The sequence below is a fragment of the Canis lupus genome, chromosome 29 (genome assembly GCF_003254725.2).
Source record: "Canis lupus dingo isolate Sandy chromosome 29, ASM325472v2, whole genome shotgun sequence".
NCBI classification, from domain to species: domain Eukaryota; kingdom Metazoa; phylum Chordata; class Mammalia; order Carnivora; family Canidae; genus Canis; species Canis lupus.
In genome coordinates, this window is record NC_064271.1 from 17,247,347 (window position 1) to 17,259,482 (window position 12,136).

The 12,136-nt window shown below is 34.5% G+C and overlaps 1 protein-coding gene and 1 long non-coding RNA gene across 3 annotated transcripts in view; one reads left to right on the forward strand and one right to left on the reverse strand.

The window, feature by feature from the left end:
• The window catches only part of LOC112678579 (uncharacterized), a 43,500-nt gene extending 33,035 nt beyond the window's left edge, over window positions 1-10,465 (forward strand). The window contains exon 5 of the long non-coding RNA XR_003147682.2: window positions 10,021-10,465. This is a non-coding gene — a long non-coding RNA (uncharacterized LOC112678579). The remainder of the gene's footprint in view (window positions 1-10,020) is intronic.
• CPA6 (carboxypeptidase A6) overlaps window positions 1-12,136 on the reverse strand; it is a 317,848-nt gene that overhangs the window by 155,277 nt on the left and 150,435 nt on the right. The gene's annotated exons all lie outside the window — the stretch shown is intronic.

The window sequence follows — 12,136 nt, forward strand, 5'->3', positions numbered from 1 at the left end:
TATTTAAATTCAACTTGCCAACATATAGTATAACACCCAGGGCTCATGTCATCACATGCCCTCCTTAATGCCCGCACCCATTCTTTGATGCTTTTTCTCGATATTCTTGTCACTTTGGGGATTGATCTTTTTTTGTTCTATTTTTTTCTCTCCATTAATTTGGAAGTTATACCTTTTCCTGAAGAACATCCTTTAACATTTCCTTTAGTGAGTGTGGTGGATAAATTCTTTTGGTTTTGACACATTCTATCCTTGTTCTTGAAAGGTATTTTTGCTGGGTACATATTTGAAGGTTGGCTTTGAGAAAGTTAATTTGTATGTTGGGACCCACAAAATGGAGTATGCCCCAGTGGTTCAACCCATGTCACAAATCTAAACCTAAATCAGTCTGCACTTCCCTGAAACACCTGTCAAGGAAACCTAACAGCACACACCAATCACAATCTTTCAACTCAGCCTGAGCTTAACCTTACCCAAGAAAAGCAGACCTTCTAGTCTAGTAAGAAAATCTTTGACCTCTGAGCTGAGCATACTATCTTCACATTGCCTCTTCTAAATCTTTTTTTTTTTTTTTTTTTTTTTTTTTTTTGCCTCTTCTAAATCTCTAGAAAACTTGCTCTTGCCCAAAATCCCTCAGGAAAAGCACCCCACTGCTTGTGAAACTGCACACTCCTCCAGTCCATAGATCTTCCCTTTGAAAAAGGACAAACTTGTTACTAAACTCTTTTGAGTTTGGACATTTGACAGCATTTAATGGTGTGGCTGTTCTGATTATTTTGCAACTAAAACCTACCATCCCAGTGACTTCTTGCTTACATTGCTTCTACTGAGAAATAAACTTTTAATCTTTTTGCTCCACTAAACGGAAATAGATTACATTCCCCACTCTATTTTTGCTGCTCCCTTCCTCCTTTCAATGTAGTTTGTTGGTTTTGGTAATTTCACTATATTCCAATGTGAATATCTTCCCTTACTTTTTTAAACCCTGCTTTGGGATTTTAAATTGCAGACATGACACCCAACTACCTCATAAAACATCATTTTTTCCTTATTAATTTCTTTTTAATTCCAGGATACTTAACATATAGTGTTATATTAGTTTCAGGTGTACAGTGTGCTCTTAACCCCCTTCACCTATTTCACCCATTCCTCTACCCACCTCCCTTCTGGCAACCACCACTTTGTTCTTTTTATTTAAGAGTATTTTTTTTGTTTGTCTTTTTAACTTGTTCCTTTGTGTTGTTTCTTAAATTGCACATATGAGTAAAACCATGTTATTTGTCATTCTTTGACCTAATTTACTTAGCATCCATCCATTTTGTTGCAAATGACAAGATTTTATTTTTTTGGCTGAATAAAATATACATAGTATATAGAATATAGTGTGTGTATACACACTGTATATACCACTTCTTTTATCCATTCATTTTTTAAAAAACATTTTATTTATTTATTCATAAGAGACAGAGAGAGAGAGAGAGGCAGAGGAGACATAGGCAGAGGGAGAAGCAGGCTCCATGCAGGAAGCCCGATGCGGGACTCAATGCTGGGACTCTGGGATCACGTTCTGAATCAAAGGCAGACACTCAACCACTGAGCCACCCAATCCTCCCTATCCATTCATTAACTGATGGAACTTGGGTTGCTTCCATAATTTGGCTATTGTAAATAATGCTGTCATAAACATAGGGGTGCGTTAGCTTTCTGAATTAGTGTTTCACGTTCTTTGGGTAAACACCCAAAAGTGGAATTATTGAATCATACTGTATATCTATTTTTAATTTTCTGAGGAAGCCCCATACTGTTTTTAATGGTGGCTGCAAAAGTTTTCATTCCTACCAACAGTCAAAGGGTGTTCCTTTTTCTTTACAACCTCAGCAACTTTTGTTGTTTCTTTTCTTTTTTTTTTTTTTTAAGTTTTGAGAGAAAAACTTTTTTTTTGGTATATATTTTCTTATTGGAGTTCGATTTGCCAACATGTAGCATAACATCCAGTGCCCACCCTGTCAAGTGCCCCCCTCAGTGCCCATCACCCAGTCACTCCAACCCCCTGCCCACCTCCCTTTCCACTACCCCTTGTTCATTTCCCAGAGTTAGGGGTCTCTCATGTTCTTGTGTTGTTGATTTTACCCACTGTGACAGGTGTGAGGGGATATATCATTGTGGTTTTGACTTACATTTCCCTGATGATTAGTGATGGTGTGCATCTTTTCATGTGTCTCCTAGACATTTGGGTGTCTTTGGAGAAATGTCTGTTCCTGCCCTCTGCTGATTTATTCATTAGATTTTTTTTTTTGGTGTTGACTTGTATATAATCTTTATACAACTTAGAACTAACCACTTATTGGCTATCTCATTTGAAAATATCTTTTCTCATTCAATAGGGTGTCTTTTGTTTTGCTGATTATTTCCTTTCCTATTCAGAAGTTTTTATTTTGATGTAGTCCCAATTTGCTTTGTTTCCCTTGCCTTAGATGACACCTAGAAAATATTGCAATGGCTGATGTCAGAGAAATTACTGCCTGTGCTCTCTCCTAGGATTTTTAAGGTTTCAAGTCTCACATATAGGTCTTTAATCTGTTTTGAGTTTATTTTTGTCTATGGTATAAGAAAATAGTCATATTTCATTCTTTTGCATGTAGCTGTCCGATTTCCACAATACCATTTGTTGAAGAGACTTTTTCCCATTGCATATGGTTGCCTCCTTTGTTGTAGATTAATTGGCCATGTAATCATGGGGTTATTTCTGGCTTTTCTATTCTGTTCCATTGATCTCTGTGTCCATTTTTCTGCAAGTACCAGACTGTTTTGATTATTATAGCTTTGTAGGCAATCTTGAAGTCTGAGATTGTGATACCTCTGGTTTTGTTGTTCTTTTTCAAGATAGCTTCAGCTAATTCAGGTTTTTTTGTGGTTCCATACAAATTTTAGGATGATTTTTTCTAGCTCTGTGAAAAATGTTTTCAGCATTCTGATAGTGATTCCATTAAATGTGTAGAGTGCTTTGGGAAATGTGGATGTTTTAACAATATTTGTTCTCATAATCCATGACAACCGAATATCTTTCCATTTGTTTGTGTTCCCTTCAGTTTCTTTTTTTTTTTTCTTTCTCTTCAGTGCTTTACAGTGCTTTGCCAGTGCTTTACAGTTTTCAGAGTACAGGTCTTTCATTTCCATGGTTAAGTTTATCCCTAGGTATTTTCTTTTTATTTTTGGTGCGATTGTAAATGGGATTGCCTTCTTAATTCTCTGTCTGCTACCTTGTTATTAAAGAATAGAAATGCAACAGGTTTCTGTATATTGATTTTGTACCCAGCTCTTAATCCCCCTTCACCTATCTCATCCATTCCCTCACCTATCTCCCTTCTGGCAAAAACTGGAGATGTCACAATCTCAGACTTCAAGATATCCCACAAAGTTGTAATAATCAAAACAGTATGGTACTGGAACAAAAAACAGACACATAGATCAATGGAATAGTGAGCCTAGAAATAAAGCCATGATTATATGATCAAATAATCATTGAGAAAACAGGAAAGAATGTGCAATGGAGAAAAGACAGTCTCTTCAATAAACGGTGTTGGAAAAACTGGATAACTACATGCAAAAGAAAGAAACTGTACCAGTTTCTCACATCTCACACAAAAATAAACTCAAAATGGATTAGAAACCTAGATGTGAGACCTGAAATCATTAAAATCCTAGGAGACAGCATAGATAGTAATATCTCTGACACTGGTCATAGAAACATTTTTCTAGATATGTCTTCTGAGGCAAGGGAAACAGAAGCAAAAGTAAATTATTGGGACTACATCACAATAACTTCTACTCAGAAAAGGAAACAACCAACAAAACTAAAAGGAAACCTATAGAATGGGAGAAGATATTTGCAGATGGGTTATCTAATAAAGGGTTAATATCCAAAATGTATAATAATAAGGGGTTAATATCCAAAATGTATAAAGAACTGGTACACCTCAATACCCAAAAAACAAATCACCCAATTAAAAAATGAGGAGAAATCATGAACAGAGATTTCTCCAAAGAAAATATCCAGATGGCCAGCAGACACATGAAAAGATGCTCAACATCACTCATCAACAGAGAAATGCAAATCGAAACCACAATGAGATATGTCACACCTGTCAGAATGGCTAATTGAAAAACACAAGAAACAATAAGTGTGGAGGAAAAGGAACCCTCTCGCACTATTGGTGGGAATGCAAAGTGGTGCAGACGCTGTGAAAAACAGTATGAAAGTTCCCCCCAAAATTAAAAATATAACTACCATATGGTTTGGTAATTCCACTATTGAGTATTTACCCAAAGAATATGAAAACACCAATTCAGAAAGATATATGCACCTCTATATTTATGGCAGTATTTACAATGGCCAAATTATGAAAGCAACCCAAGTGTCCATCAATGGATGAATGGATAAAGAAGAAATGGCATGTACACAATGGAATATTACTGAGCCATAAAAAGAATGAAATCTTGCCATTTGCAACAATATAGGTGGATCTAGAGAATATATAATGTTAAGTGAAATAAACCAGAGAAAGACAAATACCATATGATTTCACTCACATGTGTAATTTAAGAAATAAAACTAATGAAGAAGGAAAAAAATAGACCAAAAAAATCAGACTCTTAACTATAGACAATAGAGTGGTGGTTATCAGAGGAATTGTGGGTGGAGAGATGGCTAACATAAAGAGCATTAAGAGTATTCTTATTAGGATGAGCAGTGAAGAATGTATAGAATTGTTGAGTTACTATATTGTACACCTGAAACTAATGCTGCATTTTAATTACACTGGAATTAAAAACAAATAAAAATACCATGCAAAGTGTAATAGCTGTTACCTCAAATGTTAGGTAGAGGTGGATTACAAGTTTATGGCCAACAGACACATGGCTAAAATTAACAAACACAAGAAACAATAGGTGTTAGCAAGGATGCAGAGAAGGGGAACCCTCTTGCACTGTTGTTGGGAATGCAAACTGGTGCAGACACTCAGGAAAACAGTATGGAGGTTCCTGAAAAAGTTAAAAATAGAACTACCCTATGATCCAGCAATTGCACTACTATATATTTACACAAAGGATACAAAACTACAGATTTGAAGGGGTATATGCACCCTGATGTTTATAGCAGCATTATCAACAATAGTCCAACTATAGAGAGAACCCAAATGTCTATCAACTGATGAATGGATAAAGAAGATGGGGTATAAGTACATGATAGAATTCTACTCAGTCATCAAAAAGAATGAAATCTTGCCATTTGCAATGATGTGGTTAAAACAGAGTGTATTATGCTAAGCTAAATAAGTCAGTCAGAGAAAGACAAATACCACTCATGTGGAATTTAAGAAAAACAGGCAAACATATGAGAGGGGGGAAAATAGAGAGGGAAACAAACCCTAAGAGACTCTTCAAGTTAAAAAACAAATTGGGGGTTGATGGAGATAGGTAGAGGATGGGCAAGATGGGTGATGGGTATTAAGGAGGGCACTTGTTATGATGAGGACTGAGTATTCTATGTAAGTGATAAATCATGGACTTCTACTCCTGAAACCAATACTGCACTGTGTGTTGTTGACTAACTAGAATTTAAATAAAAATTTGAAGAAAAAAAGATAAAATTGACAAACCCTTAGCCAAAGTAACCATGGAAAAAAGGAGAAAAACTCAAATCTAACAAAATAATAAAAAAGGGGACATGGCAACTCATACCACAGAAATCCTAAGGATCATAAGAGGTTAATATGACTATGCCAATAAACTGGACAACTCAGAAGAAATGGAAAGATTCCTAGAAACATACAACTTGCCAAGATTGAATCAAATTAAACAGAAAATCTGAAGAGACCATTGCTAGTAAGAAGATTGAATTATTAATCAAAAATTTAACAAATAAAAGCTCAGAACTAATGGCTTCACTGGTGAATTTACTAAACATTTAAAGAATTAACACTAATCCTTCTGAAATTCTTCCAAAAAAAAAATCAGAGAGGAAGTATCATTCACAAACTCATTTTACAGGGCCAGCACTGTCCTGATACCAAAACCAGAAAAGGATACTATTAGAAAAGGAAACTACAGGCCAGTATCCCATAGAATGCAGATGCAAAAAGTCTCAATAAAACACTAGCAAACTGAAATCAGCAGCCCATTAAAAACATCATATGGCACAATGAAGATACATTTATTCCTGAGACATAGGAAAGTTTCAATATATGCAAATCAATCGATGTGATACATCACATTGATAGAATGAGAATCTTATAAACATCTTAATAGATGCAGAAAAAGCATTTAACAAATTTCAACATTTATTCATGATCAAAAATCTTAAATTAGGTATAGAAGGAAGGCATATCAACATAATAAAGGCCATATCTGACAAGACCACAGACAACATCACAGTCAATGGTGAAAGGTAGAAAATTTTTAAAGTATGGAACAAGACTGGGTACCCTCTCTTATTCAACTGAATATTCCAAATCATAGCTAGAGCAATCAGGCCAGAAAAAGAAATAAAAGATATCAGAATTGGAAAGGAAGAAGTAAAATTATCTCTATTTATAGACAAATGATTTCATATAGAGAACATTCTTAGACTCAACCAAGAAAACTGTTAGATCCAATCAATTCAATAAAGTTGCAGGATACAAAATTAACATACAAAAACTGGTAGCATTCCTATATATCAGTAATTTTTTCTGAAAATGAAATAAAGAAATAACATTTACAATAGCATCAAAAAACAATAAAATACTTAGGAACACATTTCAGAAAGTAAAAGATCTCTACTTTGAAAACTACAAGGCATTGATGAAAGAAATCAAAGACGACACAAATAAATAGAAAAGTATCACGTTACTGGATTATATTAATAGTTAAAATGTCAATGTGACCAAAAGCCATCTATAGGTTCAAAACAATCTCTATCAAGATTCCTATAGCATTTTTGCAGAAGTAGAAAAAATACTTTTAAGATTCTAAAATTTATATGGAACAAAACTCTGAATAGCATAAGAACTTTCGAGAAAGAACCAAGCAGGAGGCATCACACTTCCTTACTTCACACTATACTATAAAGGTGTAGTCATCAAAACAGTATAGCACTGGAATAAAAACAAATAGACCCATGAAACAGAACTGAGGACCCAGATATAAAGCCAACCATATACAATCAGCCAATATTTAACAAGGTAGCCAAGAAATATTCAATGGAGAAAAGACGGTATATTCAATAAATGAGGCTGGAATAGTTGATACAACTAGACTTGTAATTTATACCACTCAAAATTAATCCAAAATGGATTAAGGACTTAAGTATAAGATCCGAAATCACGAAATTACTAGAAGAAAACAGAAACACAGTTTCTTGACATGACCTTGGTAAGGATTTTTTGGATATGACACCTCAAGCAAGTCACAAGTAAACAAGGGAGACTACATCAAACTAAAAAGTTTCTGCACAGCAAACACAAACACAAACAAAAAAGAACAATCAACAGAGTGGAAAAAAAAAAAGCCTATGAAGTGAGGAAAAGTATTTGCCAACCATCTATCTGGTAGGGGACTAATATCCAAAATATATAAAGAACTTATGTGATTCAGCAGCATGAAAACAACCCAATTAAAAAGTGGGCAAAGTATCTGAATAGACATTCATCCAAAGAAAATATATGAAGGGCCGATAGGTACATGAAAATATGCTTATCACTGGGCATTAGGGAAAAGCAAATTAAAACCGAGCTATCACCTCATACCTATTAGAATGTCTACCATTTAAAAGATAAGGGATAACAAAAGCTGTAACAGACGTGGACTAAAGAGAACCCTTGTACACTGCTGGTGAGGTTGTAAGTTGGAGGAGCCACTATGGCAAATAGTGTGGAATATCCTTTAAAAAAATTAAAACTAGAACTATTATATGATATGGCAATTCCACTCTGGGAATATACCCAAAGGAAATAAAAACATCAACCCCAAAAGATATCTGCATCCACATTTTCACAGCAGCATTATTTACAATAACCAAGACATGGAAACAACAATGTGTGAATGGATAAAGAAATTGTGATATATTTATACAATAGAATATTATTCAGCCATAGAAAACTAGGAAATTCTACTACTTGCAACAACATGGATAGACCTTAAAGGCACAATGCTAAGCAAACAAATCAGGGAGAGAAAGAAAGACAAATACTGTATCATGTTGCTTATATGTGGAATCTAAAAGAAACAAAACCAAACTCAGAAAAAGAGATCAAACTTATGGTTACCAGAGGCACGGGCCATGGAGAATGGAGAGGAAATTGAAGGAATGCTGTGGAAAAATACCAACTTCTAGTAATAAGTATCTGTTATATGTACACGATGGCTGTAACTAAATATTACTATATGATACATAAAAAAGTTTTTAAGAGACTAAACCTTAAGAGTTCTCATCAAAAGAGAATAATTTGTTTTTTATTGTATTTTTATCAGAGGGATGTTAACAGAAATGGAAGAGGAAGTATTACAACTGATATTACAGAAATACAAAGGATCATAGAAGACTATGAACAACTATACACCAAAAAATTGGGCAGCCTAGAAGAAATGGATAACTTCCTAGAAACATACAATCTACCAAAAAATGCATCATGAATAAATAGAAAGTCTGAACAGAACAATTACTAGCAAAAGAGGTAGAACCAATCATCAAAAAGTCCAGGACCAGCTTGACTTCACTAGAGACTTCTACCAAGTATTTAAAGAACAGTTAATATCCATTCTTCTTAAGCTATTCCAAAAATCAGATGAGGAGGGAATACTTCAAAATTCACTTCATGGGCTAACATTACCTAGATACCAAAACCAAAGACACCACACAAAGAGAAAATTATAGGCCATGATAATGTAGATGCAAAAGTCCTCAACAAAATATTCGCAACTGAATTTAACAATACATTGAGGATCATATGATTTTTTTAAAGACTTCACCCATTTATTAATGAGAAAGAGAGAGAGAGAGAGAGAGGGGCAGAGACACAGGCAGAGGGAGAAGCAGGCTCCATGGCAGGGAGTGCAACGTGGGACTCTACCCCGGGTCTCCGGGATCATGCCCTGGACTGAAGGTGGCACTAAACCGCTGAGCCACCTGGGCTGCCCCATGATTTACTTTTAAAAAATTTTGTTTCTAAATATATATATATATATTTGTTTCTATTTAAATTCAAATTAACATATAATGTATTATTAATTTCAGAGGTAATATTTAGTGATTCATCAGTTGCACTTAACACCCAATGCTCATTACATCAAATGCCCTCCTTAATGTCCATCATCTTGCTTCCAGCAACCCTCAATTTGTTCTTATAGTCCTATAGTGTCTCATGGCTTGCCTCCCTCTCTGTTTTCATCTTATTTTTCTAGATAAAAATATTTTTCTTTCAATGATCTGTTAATAGAGGTTTCAGGCTACTCTTTATAAGCTCTTTGCTCCATTTAACACATTGTATGTACAGATAACTTATGTTACCAATAAAGAAAAAGCAAAAGTAGAAAATACCATAATCTTTTTGCAAATAATAGAACCATTATAAAATATTATACATCATTTCCTTAAAAATCAAATTTTTGCAATTTATGAATCCAGTGAAAATCTTTAAAATTTTTATCTCTATTATTTATCTGAATTATCATTATAATTCTCCATTTTACACTGTGGTATTTTAATATCAGTGTATTTTATGCTAATTGGCTTTGACTAAGAATTCATTTTAAAATATAATTTCTTCCATTATATATACATAACTACATATACATATATGATCATATGTAAAAACGCCAAGAGTAATTGGTAAGTGCCACAATGGTCAAACAGCCATAGCAAAGAGCTAGTAGTGTGCAGCTAAAAGTGATTACATTAGTGCATTAACAATGTCCTATAAACTTGGTGTTTTTACTAAGTTTCTGTAAACCTGATACTTTTAATATTTGTTCTGCATGCAGATGTTGGATACACTTTGTTCTGGATATGATAATATGCCTGAGTCACCTTGCATTTACTTCCTGTCTCCTTTGTTGCTGCATGCACCCAACCACCCCAACCTCTTTGGAAGAAATCCTGTTCCTGGGGGTGCACGTTCCTAATACAAACCAACCAGTTTGGAGTCTACGCTCCCTAACCATGTCCCTTTTTGGGTTTTCACACTCTAGACCACTTTACACTTGTCTTAGTTACCACAGAGTCAGGCACTGGAAAACCAGGAACAGACTTTATGCCCACAACCTGCTGAAATTATCCAAACAAGCCAGCCTTCAATTGGTTTACCCCGCCTTGCCTACAGCAGAAATACAGCAAAGGCACTTGCCGTTGTTGTTCCTCCCATTCTCTGCCATGCTGACCCAGGGGATTCTCTACTTATCCCCACCACTCTGTAGCATAACATATACTGTCTTGGGAGCTATGAGTATAATAAACTCATCTTTTCAATCATATTTGTCTGAATTACTGGTTTTAATAATAAAACAATAATTATGAGCCAATACTGATTTGCTTCTAAATGAAACTGTTCTGAAAAAGTCAAACCATTCCAGTTGAAGTGAAAAATGTTTTAATGTTTACTTCAGCAACAGAACTAGTAATAAATACCATTACCATGTTGAATGACTTGCAATCTTGAAAGCATTATTATGATATTTTGGGGGTTCTCATAGTTAAGAAATGTTAGGCTAGAGGGAAGTGCCTTTGCAAAATTCTGCTGAAAATTATAATTCATAGTTGTATTATATAAAATATTATGTCAAAAACAGAATTATAGGTTTAACAGATTGACTTCAGAGAGGTGCTAGAAAGTGTGTAACTTCTTTTAATTACATTTTGATCACAATAATTATCAAACCTTGGCTAGCTGAAATGAATTATTAATGACACACAAAACAATATTTTTAAGGACACTTAAGGGCATCAAGGAACCATTTTCTCTTAGTTGCCAATTCAACTGGTGTCAACAGCGTTTGGTATTATAAGAGTAAAAGGGAGAGGGAGTATTTATGCCATATGAACATCTAGTAACACCGATTTAGACATGTTCAATCTTTCCAGTTTAATACAACCAAACAGAATGTTTCCTCAAAGAACCTCATTTTATAAGAACAAAGATTTTCAAGAGAAGGTAAATACTAACCTTTTGCTGATATTACAGTATTAATCAAGTATTTTGCATAGCAGAATAATATTTTAGATCTCTGTCAAACACCACTCTTCAAGAACAGTGAGGCTTAGGGCATATGTGTACACACATTTGTAATAAAATCTTGAGAATTTCCTGTAATTTCTGTAAATGGAAAGAACTATTACAAGACATCTGTGTCATAATTTATAGTTAAGTACAAGTCCTCATTTGGAATATCAGATGTCTCAATCACACTTTTGCAAATGCTATATAAATAATGCGTAGTAGACTGGCTTTGCTGGCATATGTAGCATACATTTAAGCATCTCATAAAAACGAATTTCTCACTTAGCAGAACATCTCTGTAGTTCAACTGGTAATATTACAAACACCGACCCACACGTATTTTTGAAAAGCCTACCCCTGCTATGGAAATATACTTTATTTACCTTTTTATTTTTAAAATTTTAATTTCAGTATAGTTATTTAATATACAGTGTTATATTAGTTTCAGGTATATAATATGGGGATTTAACACTTCCATACACCACCTGGTGCTCATCACAACAAGGACACTCCTTAATCCCCATCACATATTTCACCTATAGCCTCCCCCCCCCACACACACACACATATCCCCTCTGGTAACCATCAGTTTCTTCTCTATAATTAAGAGTCTGTTTCTTGGCTTGTCTATTTTTTTCCTTTGCTGGTTTACTTCTTAAATTCCACATATAAGCAAAATCATATGATATTTATCTTTCTCTGATTTACTTTGCTTAGCATTATAGTCTCTAGCTTCATCTACATCATTGCAAATGGCAAGATCTTTTTTATAGTTAAATAATATTCCTTTGTACATCTATACCACATCTTCTTTATCCATTCATCTATCAATGCACACTTGGGCTGCTTCCACGACTTGGCTATTGTAAGCAATACTCTAGCAA